Below are 20,012 nucleotides of genomic sequence, written 5' to 3'. Positions count from 1 at the left end.
GAATAGCAATAGTAATTATCTGATTAACATTTTATCAGTTTGAGAAATTACACATTAATTTACATTACAAATTAATTTCAGTGTCTAACATCACCTTTGACTTTCAAGATTTAAAAAAATCTGAGGTTTCTTATAGACTCAAAAATCTGGTGTAAATTTTGCTTAATCTTCAGAAATATTTAAAACAGGTTGGATTCTAAACATCATTATTATTCTATTAAATAGCTTTGGCACAATGTATTCTTATTTTCTATAAGGGAGATGCCCCTATTTCACTGTTGCTCAGAAAAGTTTTTTAAAAGGTTATTTGGGGAAGAAGAAGGAGATAGAAAGTAAAAACAAAATGGAAAACAAAATAGTGATTTTTGGCTTATGTAACAACTCGCTTCCTGCTACCTCCAGCCGTGGTCCAACTGCAATGTTTCAGAACGAACTTTAGTTTCTACAGAGGTTCCATTCCTCCTTCAAACTGTAACAGTGCCAGGCCTTTCAGAAAATCATGAGGTCATACCAACTATGATTTCTTAATGGTATACTCAAACAGTAAAAAATTCTGAGGAATTCAAACAAGTATCAGATATCACCAACATTTGTAGAGTATCTATTATGGATCCAGTAGTGGGCTGGGCATCTCACGTGTGATATCTCCTAAGGTGATTTAAGAAATAGCAAGTTATGGCCATGCCACTCTGAACGTGCCCTATCTCGTCTGATCTCGGAATCTAAGCAAGGTCGGGCCTGGTTAGTACTTGGATGGGAGTCCACCTAGGAATACCAGGTGCTGTAGGCATTAAAAAAAAGAAAGAAAGAAATACCAAGTTATGAAGTTTTAGATAAAACCATAAAGTATATGGGAATTTTAGGAGGAATCAGTAGTTCCATGGTCCAAGGAATCAGAAAAGTCCCCATTTACGACTAATCATGATAAATAGTCAATTCTTTTGTGGTCTTTTGAGTTGGAGACTATTCACAGATGTGTAGGATGATGTGGCAGTCTTAAAATATATCCGCAAATTCTCTGACATTATGCTCACCAAAAGTGCAATCTATTAACACTCTCCTTGAAAATGGGCTGGCTTTTGCTTCTGCTTCAACCAATATAGTACAGAAGGAATGGCACTATGTGACTTCCCAGGTGAGGCCATAAAAGGCATTGTGCTACCACTTTGTTCACTGGAATACTAACTTTTGAAGACATCTGCTTCAAAGTAAGACTTCTGTCTGTCCTGAGGCCATCATGTGTGAGAAAGGTCAAATTAGCCCTCTTGGACTTTTGGCTTCTCACTTCCAAAATGACCAAAAAAGAAACAATGGACGTGCCAAAAAGAGTCGGGGTCTTGTGCAGCCTATTCACTGCACCAATTGCGCCCGATGTGTGCCCAAGGACAAGGCCGTGAAGAAGTTTGTCATCTGAAACATTGTAGAGGCCGCAGCTGAGAGGGACATTTCCAAAGTGAGTGTCTTCAATGCGTATGTACTTCCCAAGTTGTATGTGAAACTACATTACTGTGTGAGTTGTGCCATTCACAGCAAGGTAGTCAGGAATCACTCTCGTGAGGCCCGGAAGGACCGAACACCCCCACTCCACAACCTCCACCAAAGCCCATGTAAGGAATTAGCTCTGAAGAACTATTCTCTGGAAAAAAATAAAGCGGAAATTATACTTAAAAAAAAAAAAAATTAGCCCTCCTGGAGAGACTACAAGGGGAGGCCCTGTGACTACACATAGGAATTGAGAAAGAGAGCTGCCTGGCCAGTCACTAGCTGTTCCAGCCTTCCTTCCCCACTCTGCCCTGTAAAACTTCCCTGCTGATCTGTTATAGCTATAGCCACCATCAAATGAGAAATTTCAAGAGCCAGAACTCCCCCAGCCAGCCCTTCCCAAATTTCTGACCCAGTGAAAATAGGAGATACAATAAAAGGATTATTGCATTTAAGTCATTAATTTTGGGATGAAGTGTTACACAGCAATAATAACCAGAACATACGTGAATTTTGTAATTTAAAATCATTTTGATATTGAAAAATTTTAAATATATTCAAGAGAGACTATACAATGAACTCTCATGTATGTTACCCCGATTCAACATATTAAAACTTTTGCCTCATTTGCTTCATCTATTCCCCGTTTTTGCTTTGGTGAAATATTTTGAACTGAATAACAGACATTGTGTCATGTCAAGTGTCATATGATACTTTCATATGAATATGTATAAAGAATGGACATTTTCTCACATAACCAAAAGATCATTATCACACTTAACAAATTTAACAATAATTATTTGGCATCCTCTAATATCAGAGGATATTTCTTGATTGTCTCAAAAAATACATTTCCTGATTGTCTCAAAAAATGTGTTTCTCTTGTTCTTAGAATAAGAAGAATCCAAACACGTCTGCACACAACATTTGGTTGTTGTGCTTCTTAGCTTCTTTTCATCTAAAACAGTCACTCCCTGTCCTTCGCTTTCCTCCCTGCCATTAACTGGTTGCAGAAACCATGTAAGTTGTTTGAAAAATTTTGCTTTCTTGTGGTGTCTTTTAACTTGTTCCTTTATCCCCTGTACTTCCTGTAAATGAAAGCTGGATCAAGAGAATTAATTAGATTCAAGGTCAACTCCCCCCACCATGGGGATACTTGGTAAGTGCTGTGTGTTTCACAACACATCACATCAGGAGGCACAGGATATCTTGTTGTTCTACTTTTAGAGATGTTAAGATTGATCAATCATGTGCTGACAGCCTTATTATTCCTCATGGTAAAGTTCCCATATGCCTTTCAATAAATGGTTGCATTCAATGATGATTGTTGTCTCAATCAAGTATTTCATCATTGCTACTGGGTTGTCATTGCTTTCAGGCCTTTTCAGTGAGAGTACTAAGAAATACGTATATTCGAAAAAGAAAAATAATGCTGATAGAAATGATATTTCTAATTGAAATTTAACATTGTAACAATGTAATCCTGTAGGATTTTTTACTTATGTTTTTGATTTTCTATTTATTTTTCTTACACTGAAAATCTTTGTTCGTAACATCATCAATATGATTACTATTTGCATCAATCCATATTTTAAAATAGCAACATTGCCTCTAACAATTAGATACAGAATAGTTTCTAATTTCTTTGTGCTTCTATTTGTTCTTGGAATGTATTCTGTTAAGGTGTACCCTTGAAATAATTTTCTTTTTATCTTTTTAGTTGTGTCTCTTTGTGTTACTGACTTGACATTAAGTTCATTAGTTTCAATTCATTCATTTCAGTTCATTAGGTTCCTTTGTTTAAGTCTGTTTTTTAATTTTTATAGATTTATTTTATGTTTTGAATATGTGAAATGTTTATATATTTTACATGGCCAAACTACATAACAAGATACATTCAGATAAGTGATTTCATTTCTTCTCCCACCATCCTGTTCTCTCCTTTTTGAGATAGTCACTTTTATTAGTTCTGGTTTGAGTGTTAAATTTTTAAGAGATTTTCATTTATTTTTATGTTATTTTGAGAGATTGCGAGGGATGACAATTAGGCTTTCAGTTTAGTTGCTACATTAATTCTAAGGATCATGACAACTGTACATTTAAGAATAATTAGTCTTCAGATGAAGACTTTTCATAAAACCAAGTCATTTGGGACTTTCCGCCCTCTTGCTTCCCCATCAAATCCTTTTTAAAGTGGAGAAGTAGTTCTCTGCCTCTCTTCATCAGGATTATTTACCACCTCTACTGAAATGTCCTTATCTAGTTAAAAGATTTTTTTTAATGGTTAGAAAATAGAATTTATAATAGGATTCCACTTTACATAAATATGTTAGCAAGAGGCAAATTAATGATGTAATAATACCAAAATATTAATGTTACTTATTTATAAAGAGTGTAATTTCAGAAGATTTAACTTTCATTTTTATCTATATTTTCTAATTTTCCACAGTGATGACATACTTGTATAATATTAAAGGGAAAAATGCTTTCCAGTATGTAAAAAGATCGTCATTTTATTATAATAATTTTAAAATGTTTTATTATTATAAAATGTTACTTTATAATTATTTAAAAATAACTACATGAATGGAGAATTATTGTTAAGGGTATAGAATTTTTGTATGGGATGATGAAAAAGTTCTAGAAAGGGATAATGGTGATGGTTGCACAACACTGTGAATATACTTAATGCAGTGAATTGTACTCTTAAAATAGTAAGTTTTATGTTCTGCATATTTTACTACAATAAAAAATTTCAACAAGGTGGTAAAAAAATTTATCACTGATTGGCTCTAGTATTAAATGCAAATATGATGATCTTGCCATACTTCAGTTATGTTCTTTAGACAGGTATCTGAAACATTGTACATGCTCGGTATGTAAGAATAATAAATATAAACTAATATTTATTGAGAGACTAAATAAACATTTTATACTCAATAAGTCATTTAATAGTCTCAAAAGTCTATGGTGCAAGTACCATTATTATCTCCATTTTAAATAGGAAGAAACTGAGTAAGTTACTTGTCAAAGTCCACTCAGCTATTAAGTGGCAAAACCAGGGTTTGACCCAAGGTCTGCTTGACACTAATCACTGCTCTTAACTACCATGTTACAGAAGTTAAACTTTGCCAGCTGTATGTTACTATATAGGGACTTGTTACACAGCATCCTTGTGGTTATAAAAAATTCTTTCATAACTTTGCAGCTATGAGTTTACTTTAAAAGTCTTCCATGTTCACTTTAAAACTTACAAAAGTTTTATTTTGTTTCAATTACAGTTGACATCCAACATTATTTTATATTAGTTTCAGGTGTACAGCACAGCAATCAGACATCCAACTTACGAAAGTTTTACATTTTTGTGTTTCTGCTATGTTTAAAAATTGCTTAATTGAGCTTCCATGAAAATCATTCCCATGGTTATTATTCTTATGATTTTTATAGTCATGTTGAATAGTGATAATCATGATATATTTACTTTATTTCAGCTAGAGACAGAGTCGATAAGAAAATACAATTTAATTTAAAAAAAAAAGAAAACGCAATTTAGGATGCATTTTTCTAAGGTGAGATCAGCAGTGTTCTAGAAATGCTGGAGGGAAAAAGAAATCACGCAATTATCTTTTTAAATCTGGCAACCTCAGAGTCTCCAGGGGAGAGGAACAGCGTTTGGGGCAAGCTTGACTTTAAGAAAGTCACCTCATACATTCTTCTTTCAATTTGGAAACTTAAAGTACACTTTGATAGTAGACTCCTACGGTAGCATATGGGTCCTCTTGCCCATTCTTTACTTATTCCTTATACTCCAAAGTTCTTGGGAGCAAGTTCTGATTAAGGGTTGGTAGAATTTGGACCCACTAAGATCTTCTGGCATGGCTTAGAGCTTCTGCAAGGATCCTGGAACCAATCCATTCCCTCAGATGCCATTATGAATTTCAATTCTGAACCAGATGTGTGGCCACACTCTAGATGGGCTATTAATACAAGCACATTTCTTTGGATCCTTTCAACTGACCCTTCAGACGCTGAAGACTCACATTTGGGATGCAGTCAGTAAGCTACCTAGGGTTCGAAGTGCAGAAGAGCAGCCACAAAATGAAAGTGTCTCTACAGGGAGCCTACTTGTAACTTTGCATTTGATTGACATAATTTTCCAAAATAAAATTTAATTTATTTATTTAAAAGAAGGAATGTTGTTTCTGTCGAAACAAATGTAAATTTAAGAGCATTACAAGCTCACTCCTGAAAGAAAAGTGAAAAGCAATTAAAAATGATCAATGTTAACAATACTTTTAGTATGAGGATAAGAAAGTAAGGTTCATGCCAAGAATTTGTCCAGTCATGCAGAACTGAAGTCTGAGCATGCGAGTAACTCAGTTAATCAGGGTCAAAGGAGGATAATGAACTAGGCCTTTGATGTATAAAAAGAATGTACAAAAATTAGATGAACATGCAGAAACCAAAAAATCCAGAGTCTTGACCTTCTTGGAGTCCAAAGATTTGACTCTATTGAGAGTATTTTTCATACTCTTAGTTAAAACTCCATAAAAATTCTTCACATGAATTTCTACTACCCATAAATATGCCTCAGCCAATGTGCAAATAACCATCATTAGATATTCCCATTTGAAAAGAAGGGCGTGTCTACCACTGAAAGGTGTACACAAGGAATAACAAATGAATATCCAATGTCCATGACCATGAAGGGAAACTGTGGAATAGAAAACCTGAAACAGAGGATAACCCCCTAATTACTCATACTTCAATTTGAAATATGTTTGTTAATTGTGAATTACTTCCCTATTTATCTTTAGGTAGGCCAGGATTTCTCAACTTCCGGACTATTGACCTTTTGGGCCTGGTAATTCTTTGTTGTGGGTATCCTGAGTATTGTAGGATGTTACCAGCATCCCTGGCTCTGATCATTAAATGCAAGTCATGACAACCCAAAATAGCTCCTGGGGAGGCAAAATCAGTCCCAATTGAAAAACATTGATTTACACCAGTGTCAAAATTAATTTGTCATTTCTGCTGGCACACACCAACTGGATGGTAGGGAAAGTGGCCTAAGAGAGTATAGGAATAAGCTGGCCTACTACAAAGAAAATTTAATGCAGATAATCAGCAGTATAGATAGTCACAAGGAATTTATAAAAATTAAATATTCAAATCAAGGTTCTCAACTAGTAGACAGTGAATGACTGAACTGGACATAGTTATAATTACCTTTAGCGGCCAGATCCCAGCACCGAAGATCAAATCAGGTATTCCTTTCATTGAACTGCATGACTTGATATATGTTGTGCAGTTGAGAATTTGCTTGTTTTTCATTCACTGACAGCTGGTCCAGCAGAAAGGCTACCAGGCGCTTGGGTCATGCAACCAAATCTCAAAAAGAATATTGGGCCTAAGAAGATATAAGAAAGAAGAAGTAATCACTTCTAACTTAAACATAAATTTGATGGTGTTTCTGACAAATTTATGCAAAGTGTATTTTAGGCTCCTTTACGTGTTTTGTATATAGACAAAACTCATTTCTATCAGAAAGTCTTAAATAGGATGGCATACAATTAGTACTCTAAAGACAAGTACTACAAAATACAGACTAAGCCTGTTTATGCTCTCCTCTAGTCACTCTCTCTCCCAAGGGAAACTACTAGCCTGACTTCTAACAGCATAGATAACTTTTGCTGTTTTTGTACTTTATTTAAGTGGAATAATATAAGGTGCGTTAATTTGTGTCTGGTTTTTCTCACTAGACGTTATTTTCTAAGATTCATCCAGGTCGTTGTGTGTAACTGTAATTTGTTCCTTTTAATTGCTCTGTATTATTCAAATGAGTTAATATATCACAATTAATTTTATTACTGTTTGCTTTCAGTTCGGGATTATTAATAATAGTGCCTCTCTGAACAAAATAGAGTCTAAAATAGGTACATTTCTTTAGGAGAATACATATATTGACTGCATTTCTTTTAGTTCTTTCATTAGCCATACCAACTGGGTCCTGAACTCTGTTGTCTGCCCAGTGCGAACCATTTTACAAAAAAGTTGTACAGATGTGCCTGTGGACTAAGAAAAAGTTTACTCAGTTGTACTTATGTCAGATTCAGCAATCATACTCCTTATGTGTTCTTTAATAGGTTTCTATCAACTGATCCACTTAAAGAAAAAGATAGCATTAAGAGATGTATCCAGGAGTTGATTCTTGAATCTAGTGTGCACAATAATTTTATTAGAGAATTTAATGAAGGCCCCCATGAAAGGCATTTGCTGTATATCTAAAACAGTGTCTGGCACAAAGGAAGGCATACATTTGTTGAATGAATGAATAAATGAATGGATGGATGGCAAAATGGATGTCACATGACTAAGTTAGGGACAAAATCAATATGGCTATTGAAAAAAAAGAATGCTATTTAGGCAAATATTAATAGTAACAAGGTAAAGCAGTTTGCCCAAGGTTGGACAGCCAGAAAACAGATGAGCTGGGTTCCAAATCCAGGCTGTCTAACTTCAAAGCATTTAACCTTAAATGCTCTGAAAAAAAAATGTTCATAGGGATGAATTTGAATTCCAGAACTTAAGAGAAAAAAATAAATTGCACAAGGGCAGAATTATGTACTACTAATGGCCACAGTTTATAGTTCATTTAAGAGACCTGTTGGCTTTGGTTGACCACAATCTCAGCTGAGCCAACAAGTTTAACCTTGACAAGAAAAGGCAATGATGTATGGTAGCCATGACTGTGTTCTGTGTGTGAACAGCTGTTATGTAAAAAAGGGAATAGCCTTAATCGCATTTTATAAGTAGGAAATGCAAATGGACGGAAGCTTTAAGGGGTCTGATGGGAAGAATAACGATCATAAAGAGGCACCGATATTAGTCATTTTTACACACTGAAGAGAATGTACTGTCTTTTGAAACTGAAAGATTCAGAGGGAGGGTTGGCTTTAGACTTGAGGGGGAAATGGAGCAAAATACTACAGAGGTATGAAATCCACAACATTGTTAAGTCACTTTAAATGATCTCCAAAGATTGGAGTGTTTTAGTGTCAATTTCTTGGAAGAGATTGTTTTTAAAAATATTTCAAATAATAGAATGATGATGCAGGGAAACAATGAAATATTGTTAAACACAACACAGCTGGGGCTGAGAAAAGAGAATAATGGGTATAGAAAGGGATTTTCTGTTTTACTACATTGGAAGAAGAAGTGTACAGAAGAATGAAAGAATAGGAAATTTGAGACAGTGGCAGAATAATTGATGAGCTAGTCTTATTCTAGCTCTTATGGTATTTATAAAACACTTTAGGTCATGGACTCCTAAAAGTTCTTAAATGTTTCCTTAAATGTAAAATGAGATCCGCTTATCTAGAAAAGAATTATTATATTTATTTATAAAAATATCATGATATGTTATTAAAATATGTTATTAGATAATTTGCCAACAGGTCTATGACAGTATTTATAGACCTGACATTTCTAAAACATATATCAAAGTAATATATAAAGTATCAAGATGCTATATTTTAATTCATGTTTCTATATTCACAGCACATCTTTGGAAAAAGACTCAAGAAATAGATAATAATTAACTCTAAGAAGGAGATCTAAAGGGCAGGGGTTGGAAGTGGCCTTTTGGTACTATTCAAAAATTTTGTATCATATATATGTATTACTTACTCAACCTTAACTAAATTATTAATAAATGGTAATCTTTTACTCCTATTTTAACATCAGAGGTTTGAAATACTTTATATACATTTTCCATTGATCTGGCTGCTGGTTTTAATCTCTCCTCCTTTCTACAGAATTTGGGTATTGTTTTAACATGTTCCTTTTGACAAGGAACATGGCTGATTAAAATACCTATTTGATCTAACATGTTATTTGAGGGCAAGCCCTTCAACCAGACTTATCTTCTTTTCCTTGCCATTGGTCACTGTGGTATCTTGATAGGAAAATTCCTGAGACAGAAATGACTTGAAATAATTTGAATGACCACCTCTCAAAGGTGTCCAATTTTACCCATTTCTGTCGCTACTACCCAAACCTAGGCCATCAGATGTTCTCTCCTGGTTACCTCCACAGTCTCCTCAACATTCTGTCTTTAGTCCTGTCTCTTTCCATTTTTTTCTTCACATTGTGGTCAGTGATCTAATCATGTTGCTCCTGCTCAAAACCCTTGGATAGTTCACCATTGTCCTCAGCAAGAAGTCCAAGACTCCTTTGTATGACTCACAAGGCCTTTGGGATATGGTCTCTGCCTCTTCACCATCATCTCTTGCCACCTTCCCTTCTGTGCTCTATTCTTTCCATTCCTGGAGCTCACCATGCCCCCTCTTACTCCTGGAACAGTCTACAACACCATCTTTGTCTGGCTAAGTCCTATTCTTGAGTTCACTTAGATGTCATATCCCCAGGAAAGCCTCTCTGGAAGCACATGGGAGGGTTTCTTAACTCAGATTTAGGGGACTGAGTTAAGGAGACTAAATCTGAGTTAAGAAACCCTCCCATGTGCTTCCAGAGCACATTGTACTTCCTTTCATTGTCTAATATTTCACTGCACTGTACTTACTTTATTTCCTCTGCTTCTCACACAAGACTCTTAGCTCCATGAAGACAGGGACCACATGCATGTGCTCACAGTTATATGCCCAGGCCTTAGGACAAGTCCTAGAATGAACAAGCTCTTAAGTCAAGTATGCAGAAGAAAGAAAGTACTCTTTCTTATGTGTTGAAAAATAAGATTGTCACATTTGGTAATGGAGACTCGCCTGACAGGAACCACAGAAAAGAGGGATCTTATCGGTTTTATTTATTAAAGTGTGTTAGCATAGTTTTGTCCATGAATATTGTCTTTACTGAATTCCTGGAAGGAAGGCATTAGAATGCTTCCTTTGGGTTGAGGGAATATTTATAATCAGGACACACATTAATAAGGCTGGCTCTTCTGTTTAGGAATTCAGCAGTATCAAAATATCTAGGCATCTTATTTTATTTGATTAGGACTTTATTAAATATTCTGAGAGATCACCTCTTGCTTGTCACTGCTCTTTCTCTTATAGTTCCTTCTTCTGAAACAAACAAACAAACAAACAAACAAAACAAAACTCCTAAATAACCTCTTTCCCAGTTTATAATATTTTGTCCAAACATGAGCACGTTGCTTTTACCTCTGAATAAAGTTGTATGAAGTTCAATTTTTAAAAAATCATACATTGTAGTCGCTCAGTTTTAAGATGTCAAAGATTTTTTTCTTTTTCAGGGAAAAAATATGAGATTAAATGTAGCTAACAAGACTTCACTACAATTTCAGATACATTATAATATGAAAGAATCTGTGTCTTAAACACATCTACATAAAAGCATATATACATTTAGAAAATAGAATGGAAGAAAATACAGCAAAATATTAAGGTTGCTGAGATGTGAGATTGTGATTAATTTTTTTCTTTTACATTTTCTCAATATTTCTACAAGGAGTATGGTTGTATTTTTTTTTCATAATGAACAAAAAATAAACTTTAAAAATAGGTATGATATATTTAACATGTCTTTTGTTTCTCTTCCAGATGCTTAGGTCTCTGAGTTCTCAATTTATGAAATGAATCAACACACTCTCGTCTTAACTTTGGGCTGCATGCATACTCTATCCATTTGAGTCTAGTATTACAGCTCTGTTTCTATTCTTTGCACAGGAATGCCATTCTTCCTTCTGGATGTAATTTTATAGAAATCTTTTACATAGTCTTCAGTTCATTATTTCTTGTGTGGCTGCCAATTTTTCTCTTCATCTGAACTTGTATGTTTTAAGACATTCAGAGAATGAATTAGGGCCTCTGACATAAGAACACATTCTAATACAAACGAGATATTACAGAAATCAGTTTCTAAGAGCTTACAGATGGTACTAAATTTTGTGACTATACAATTGAATTAGTTAATGATGGAGAAAGTGCTTAGTAGGTGTTCTGTAAATACCCTTCTTTCCTTCTCATGCTCATGATGCCTGAGAAAAAAAACAAAGCAGATCCAGAACTGTTTTTTCCTTTCATTTCTTTTATCTCTGGTATTTCTTACCCCAAAAGTCTCCAGATTTTATACATTTTCTTTCTTCATGAAAATTTAAACAAACAGCTTGGAAAATGGCACTTCCAGTAAAGCAAAGTTAAACTTTGGTTCTTGACAGTTTTCTGGAGAACTGCTACACTGGTTCACAGGGGCACTGAATTTCTGGAAGGAGTAGGACAAAGGTATTACTTCAGGAGAAATAGCCAGTATGATCAACATTTGTACATCTCAACATACTTTTCAACAAACTCAATAGGTAGAAGAAACATGAAAAAGCATGGGCTTCCTCAACTAGTAGTGTAGAACTTTCCAAAAAGAAAATTTTCTAACCTGCTCACTGCTTGGACATTAAAACTTTTGTGCCATGTTGGGCACTTAGCCTTAAACTTAAAAGCCTCCAAAATCTGACAGCAATAATGATACATCGCTTCAGTGTGTCTTTTGTCTTTTTGATAGCATATTTCCATTCATTGAAGAAATCAATAGCTTCTTAAAAAGTTAACTGATTTTTTTTTTTTAACATGCCCCATGACGAACAATAGATCTTATCTATCCCATGATTCCAGTTACCATCACTACGCCAGTGGCTCCCAGTTCTACATTTCTTGCCCAGATCCCTTTCCTGAGCCCCAGATGACCAAACTGGCAGCTAGATATGTCAGTTTGGATGTACCAAATGCACCTCGAGTGCTGCGTATTCAAAACTTATCGTCTTCTCTATACTCTTCTCTCACCTTTAATTTTCTACCTAGGTGAATGGCCTTACCATCAATCTAGTTTCCCAAGCCAACTTTGACTGAAAATTGTCAACTTTGACCCATTCCTACCCGTAATCCCTCACTTTCAAATGCCAAGTCTTGTGGATTCTACTTGCTAAACATATCTCAAAACACTTCTCTCCATTACCACTGCCACTAACAGTTCAGGGCACTGACATTTCTTATCACCACTACAGCAAAAGGCTTCTATCACTTCCTTGTCTTTGGTCTCTGTCCTTAAAGATCCAATCTACACATTGTGGTTAGAGTGATCATTCTACAACACAAACTTAATCATGTCACTCTCCTACTACAAATAATATATTCGATGCCAACTGCCCTCAGAATTAAGTCCAAATTTCTTAACCAGGCTTTATAAGATTTTCATGATTTTGTTCCTACTTATTTCTAGAGCTTCACTCCTTCCTACCACCCCTTCCCCCAAACCTTGCTGTAATTACAATGAGCTTCTTTTTGTGTTCTATTATTTTCTGGTCTTTGTGTATAGTACACTAACCACTTGGAACACTCTGGCTTCTCTGCATCACCTGAGACTGCTTATCAACTACACTCAGTCTCAGATATCAGTGTAAGTGCCATGTTTTCTGAGAAGGCTTCCTAGCATTACTTCCACCTAGACTGAGTAAGGTGCCCCTCCATACTCACATAATACCCCATACTAACTCCTGTATTTTAACTTTTTGTTTGTTTGTGTTTCCCTAGTAGATGTTAGTTCCTTAAGGACAAATATAATATCTTATTTACTCTTTATCTCTTGTAAAGTGATCTTGTAAAGGTCTTGTAAGGAACTTAGTAAAGTTCTGGAACAAGTCTTACTCTCAATTAACATTTGTTGAACTAATGAATGCAGTTATGGAAGCAATAGGTTCCCTGGCTATTAGAACATTTGCAAATAAAGTTTGAGTTACTCTGACTGCTTAAATTAGCAGACCTAGGCCTTCAGACCTAGGCCAGATTGGGGAAAATCAGAACTCTCACTTTCGATGAAGGGCCTGGCCTAAATTAAACTGAGTCCAGAGCCAGCTTTTTCCTTACCAGTCTGAAGCATATAACTTGTAAAAGACACTAATCCTGGATTCTAATAGGAGCAAGGTCATCCTCAAAATGGGCTATAAACTAGGCAAACTGAGTTTCCTATTCTTTTCTTTGCTGGAGAATTGTTCTAGAGATCAGATGGTTTCAACCTTAGACTCCAGAAAAACAGATAGGTAAGAGAAGATGAAGATTAGTGCTGGAGAACAATGTAGAGACAGAGTTTTTGAATGAATGTATTGAATATTTGGAATAGTTTTATGGGACTATGCCAGAAACCAAGGTGAACAAGAGACAATGCCCCTGCTGAATAGAAAGGAAGAGTCAGAAAACAAGCAAACAGATAAATCAACAAGATAAAATCAGAAAGTATTCAATGCTATGATGTCAAAACAGAGTGATGTGATAGAGGGTGGGGGTGGGGTAGTGGCTGCTTATAATAAGTGGCTGCTTATAATAAGGGATCACCTTTGAAAAGGTGACATTTGAGCTGAGACCTGAATGGTGAAAAGGAGGCAGGCAGGCATGTAGAGAAATGAAGGAAGAATAATCCTGTTGGAAGAAATAGCAAGTGCAAAGAATAAATTTGCAAGTTCAAGAAACAGAAGAAAGAGCAATGCGAAGCGAGTGGAGCACGCTTGCAGATGAAAGCAAGGAGGTGGGCAAGGGCTGGTTGCGCAAGGCCTTTAGCTTGTGCTGGGGAGTTTGGGTTTAATAATCAGTGCACTGGGAGGCCACTGGATAGTTCTAAGCAAGTGATTGACTTTACCTAAATATCCTTGAATTTATAGACTGAGAAGGAAGGAGTTAAAAGTAGAAAAAGAAGTATTTCTTTTAACCTCTCTTGCTTAAATTAAAACCATGTGTTTGTGCTTTTTCAGCATTTCAGAACTCAGAATAAATTGTCGACATAATAAAATGCATTTATTACACAGTTAATTTCCTTAATTGAAGGAGAACTTGGAAATATTCCTGCCATTGGTGATTCTAGGTGAAGAATCAATATTCCCTGCACATTTAATTTTTTTTTACTATTCCTACCCAATGGGAGATTAGAAAGTAATTTTGTTTAAGAACTAAAATTAAAGTAATTACTAATTTTAACCTCTTCTGCTCCCATGTGGTTATTGCAATTAAAAATCAGTATTTATAACAGTCACAGCCAACTAGAATGTCAGGGTTTTAAAACCTTTCATTCTAGACCTTTAAGTATGTAGCTCAAATCTTGCAAATCTTCTCTGTTTAATTGCAATTTACACAGCCTTTCTAGTGAAACTGTAAGGTTTAAAGGTGAATTGAATCTGAGGGCAATTAAAAAGTTATTTGGACAGCATTCCTTGCTAGGAAATGTTATCTATGTCGTGTTTGTTGATGATTATAAAGCTTGGTTTGTTATCTATAATTCAGAAACGCTATGTGGTTCTCTGTCAAAATAAAAATGTAATATACTATGGTACTGAAAAAATATTTTTTTTCCTGGGGAACTCAAAGCACTTCACTAATGTTTTCTCATTTGTCATCACAATTTCCCCAAGGTAAATAGATGGAAAATGTTATGTACATTCAATAGATGGGGAAACAAAGCCAAGAGAAGTGAATGAACATGCCCGAGGTCATATAATATGTCTAATTCCTACTTAAGGAATTAGAAATATAAAAGTACACACACATACACACACACACATCTACACACTTCATTGTACCATTTTACCATGGTATGTCAGTGGCGGGGGAAGGATGAATTTGAGGTCTTCTAATTCTCAGGGATCTGGCATTTTGTAATGTAGGGCAAGGTACCAAACAAGTTCTGGCTTGGTTTGGTACATACGAGTGCCCTTGTATACAATTACAGTGGACTAACAAGACATCTGTTCTGTGGTACGTCTCTATGTTTGGTGTTTACACTGGCTAGGATTCTTAACTGTTATTTTTAAACGAAGACATTGGGAAGCGGAGGGTGGGGGGTGTTAAAATTTCAGTAAGATTAAAATATTTATCTCATATATCACATGTAGGCTGTCTGCTTAGGAACCTATACTGGCTATAGGAACTTTATCATTTTTACTAAAGACTAGATGTGTTGCCTGCTATTTAAGGAATTAGAAATATAAAAATACACACACACACACTCACACACACACACACACACACACACACACAAACCCCTACACACTTCATTGTACCATTTTACCATGGAATGTTTTTCCTCTAAAATAGGAAATTTGAAACCTCTGAACTCTTAGAAAAAAAGCTGTTTAAGCTTTGGTTTCTAGGTTTTAAAACGTTTACATGTCCTTTTATATTAGTGTAAGTTCTTGCTTTTTTGCCTTTTCTCTTTCTCCTATGCCCTAGTCTTTGTTGTAAAAAATTCCAAATACAATAAACATAGCAAGAATACAATAAACCTCCAGGTATCCCTCACACTGATTGTAATTACAAGTAATTATAATCACATAATTATAAAGATTTTGTAACATTTATTTTATTCGGCCCCTGTTTTTGCCTTTGCTGAACTTTCAGAATGTAAATCTTAGACATCAAATCATCTCATCCCAGTATACTTGACCCATAAACTTCTAAAAATAAGAACTTTGAAATCATAGTCATAATGCCATTATCACACCAAAAATTTAACAGTAGTGTTTTTATATTATCTAAAATCCATTCCTCCAGAGGGAGAAGAGGGAAGAGGGAGGAGAAAAGTAGATAGGGTAAAAGGGGTCAAATATGTGATGACATTAGATAATTAAAAATAAAATGACATATTTTGGGGGAAAAAAAATAAAATAAAATCCATTCCTTATAAAATCTCTCAGATTGTTAACAAATAAGTGATCTTTTCATAGTTGATTTGTCCAAATCAAAATCCAAACCCATATCATATGGTTGTTGTGTCAGCCTCTTGTACTCTAGAGCAGCCTTTTCCCTTTTCCTCCACCCACTGCTGTTGCCTAGTTGCAGAAATCAGGTAAGTTGCTCTGAAAAATGTCCTACATTCTGAAATTATCTGTTTGCTTCTTTGTGGTATCATTTAACTGATTTCTCTACCTCCTATATTTGCTATGAATGGAAGTTAACTCTAGAGGCTTGATTCAAGTTCAATGGTTTTAAAATTGTTGCTGCAAGAACACTTTAGTACGTACTGTGAGCTTCCTATTATATCATATGAGGAGGCTCACAATGTCTGGTCGCTCTATTCTTGGTATACTAAGGGTATCAGAGAGTTCACATGGTGACAGCCTCATCCCTCTGTTTTTAAGTCAGCATTTCAACTAATGGTATCAACCATTGATAAGCTTTGCCTGAATTAGTTGTTGCAAGGTTTTCAAATAAAAAATTATTATTATTATTTTTTAGTAGATTTAGCTACTCCACCATCTTGACCAGAAATCTCAAATTATTTTTCATTTTTATCATTCCTTCCACATGTATTAGTTAAAACTCTATAAAGAAGAACTTTTTCTCCTCAACTAAGCCTACTAGATTAAAGAGAGAATTGATGCTTTATTCTTTCCCTTTATTTGACAAGGGATTAGTATTCTAGTTACATTCATTAGTGTCTAAAAAGGTGGGTTTCAGTTAATTGCATTCATGATTCTTCTTAATACTCAAATTCATGCACTGAATTTTTACTTCTAACAAAAGTAAATAATGGGAGAATATAATACATGTAGAGTACTCACTACCTACTGGTTTTTGGGAAAAGCAATGCAAGAGCACATAGACCCCTTTCTCTAGTACGAGGTACTTCCTCGTCTCAACCAAACCTTTTTTTGGTCTCCTTTGGCTTTTCTCCACTCCCTTGTGGGTATGGATGAGATGTAGAAACCAAAGAGGGGGAAAAAGAGGGAAAAAGGCCAATTTTAAACAAAAGAGAGAGAATTGTTCTTTATATCTCTGTTCAAAGCATGTGAACTTAGTTTTATCAGTCTTTGGCCTTAATAATTATATGACTTATTGGTGAGAACAGCTTAAATGGAGAGATGCTGATGACCAGAAATTCTTGCAACGCTAAAACCGTCCATGTCGTCCATAAGAACAAGATCACTAGGGGTAAGTACCCTTAAAAACCCATGATCCAAGGTGGATTGTACTTTTGGTTTACCTATGAGCCCACAGAGTTTTTGGGATACTATCATGAACAGGGAACACTCCCCTGTTTGCGCAACTACCACAGGCCTAACTGGTTAGATAACTCCTTTCTAATGACAAGCCTTTATTTAACAATAATATATTTTTTATTATAGGTGTCAGAAAAAATTTTGCCTTTTGCTCATGTATAAGATGACGTTGGGCGACTAGCTTTCAGCAATGAAATTTATACCAACATTTTACTATCTTTTAATGTTAGAGATATTTACATAATATTAAAAATATTTATACAAATTTAAAAGGAAGGGTTAAGTCACAATATTTATTAATCATCCAAAAAATTCATGTTGAAAGTTATCCCTCATAATAAGAATGCTTTGTTTTTCATCCACCTTCCTGTAATGGCTATTAATCTCTTTAAGTATAAAAATTGACAAATTACACATTCTAAAAATCAAATCTTATAAAGCAGCCTGACATTCCTTAAAGATAAACAACTTTAAGGATATAGGTCTTAGAATATTGGAAGACAAGGAGGAAGTAATAAATTACTGACTTTTTATAGACAATAAGCTTAAATGGTGTCTTTTTCTAAAAACAGTTTAAAAGAATCTTGACACTCAATTTTGCTATCAATTTAGTGGCAGTCCTTCTGGGGAAAGTTATCAAAGGTTAGATTGCGAAAGTTTGAAAATGGGTTCCCAGAGGCTAAAGTGGAAATAATTGATTTTGGGTGTCTTGACAGTATTTCTCATTAAGTAGCATATGTATTTATGGATAGACATGTGACAGTGGACATGAAGTGCGAAGATCTTATATCACACATTTATGCCCACCAGGAATAATCTACCATGAAAGAGGCACTAAATAAGCAAACAGACAACATAACTTGGCTAGTTGACATCAGTTAGCCTATGTCATCAGCAACCCCAGTGCTGGCATGATGGACACATGAACAGAACCATGGGGAAAGATGAAAGCTGTTCATGAGCCCAATTACATGAGCTATCACTCCCTAAATCTGATCTCACTAGTGTCACTGCCCGATTGGCAACATGTCAGCAACAGACACCAGTCCAGTGTTGAGTAACCACTGCAACACTATCCCCCAAAGTGGCCAAACAACCACTTGGTAAGAAGTTGAATACATTAGGCCCCTTCTGCTCATTTTTTTCTGACAGTGATAGACAACTATTCTTATTATGTTAGCTTTTCCTGCCTACAGAGCATCTGCCAGCACCACTATCCTAGAGCTTATGGAGTATTTACTGCACCAACATGGGATCCCACATAACAGCCATCATACCAGGGGACCGACTTTAAAGCAATGGAAATGTAAGAGTGGGCCCATGACCATGGAATTCCCCTGGCTTTATTATGTACCACACCAAACAGAAGCTGCTGCCATTTAGAGATTTAGAATGGCTTGCTGAAGACATGCTTAAGTGCCGGCTCAGAGCTAATACTTTGTAAGGGCACCATTCTCTAGGCTGCAGTGTCTCCAATAAGAAAAATTCATGGGACTGGGAACCAAGGACTCAAAACAGGAATGATCCTGTTTATCATCACTCTTTTTGAATCCATCTGGGAAATTTGTGCTGTCCACTCCCATCACATTAGGCTCTGAGGGTTCAAGATTCTGATCCCCAAAAGGGAAACATTTCCTCCAGGGAACAAAACAAGAATCTCATTGAACCATAAGCAAACCGTCTCTGAGCATTTTAAGCTCCTTATGTTGAAGGACCAGCAAACAAGAAAAGGAGTCACTATTTAGGCAGGGATAATTGACCCTGATCATCAAAGGGAGGTAGGGCCACTATTACACAATGAGGGCAGGGAGGAACATGTTGTGGAACTCAGGTGATCCACTTGGACACCTCTTGCCAAATCGTGATGGAAATAGATAAGAGTAGTATCTTGAGCCTGAGAAGGGCATGAGGACAAGGGACTCATTCTCCACAGGAATGAGAATCTGGGTCTTGCCACCAGCTAAGTTACCAAAACTAGTAGCAATGCTAGCTACAAGTGAGGGAATTTTAGAATGGTTAGTGGAGGAGAGACAAATTAAGTATCAGTTTCAGGCCCAAGATCAGTCTCAGCAGCAAGGGGTACAGGAAGCAGAGAATCTGAGTAGCATAAAGGGCAGTCTGGGAGTGCAACTGATAGACAGCCTTCAGGTCCTGTAGGGCTTGTCCCAACGGAAGAAATCCACCTTACCCAAGGTCATGTCCTCCTAGGGGTACCCCATATCCAATGAATGACTGAAGTGAGGATATAAAGGCCTGGCTAATTTGGTCAAATGTGGGATGACTCTGAGACAATTTCAGCTCTGGAGTTCCCCAGGGAGGTGGTTGAAGTTGTCAGGCTCTCATCACAGCTTGACTTCTCTGCCCATCCTTCTTTCTTCCCTTCCCTAATAAATTTCCCAAATACTAGCTCTGTCTCAGAGTCCACTTCCCACAGTACACAAACTGTAAGTATTAGTTACGGAGAATCCTGTTCTTGTAAATTTTCCTCAGTCTGCCAATTTCTTTTGGTAGTTATGTC

At 35.8% G+C, this 20,012-nt stretch overlaps 1 pseudogene; it reads left to right on the top strand.

Moving 5' to 3' along the window:
* The first annotated feature begins 671 nt into the window (after positions 1 to 671).
* Positions 672 to 790, top strand: LOC120608350 (uncharacterized; annotated as a pseudogene).
* Positions 791 to 20,012: the final 19,222 nt, after the last annotated feature.

Source organism: Pteropus medius, unplaced genomic scaffold, assembly GCF_902729225.1.
Source record: "Pteropus medius unplaced genomic scaffold, Ma_sr-lr_union100, whole genome shotgun sequence".
Classification (NCBI taxonomy): Eukaryota; Metazoa; Chordata; class Mammalia; order Chiroptera; family Pteropodidae; genus Pteropus; species Pteropus medius.
Note: the sequence above shows the minus strand (reverse complement) of the source record. Positions and strands in the feature narration are given on the sequence as shown.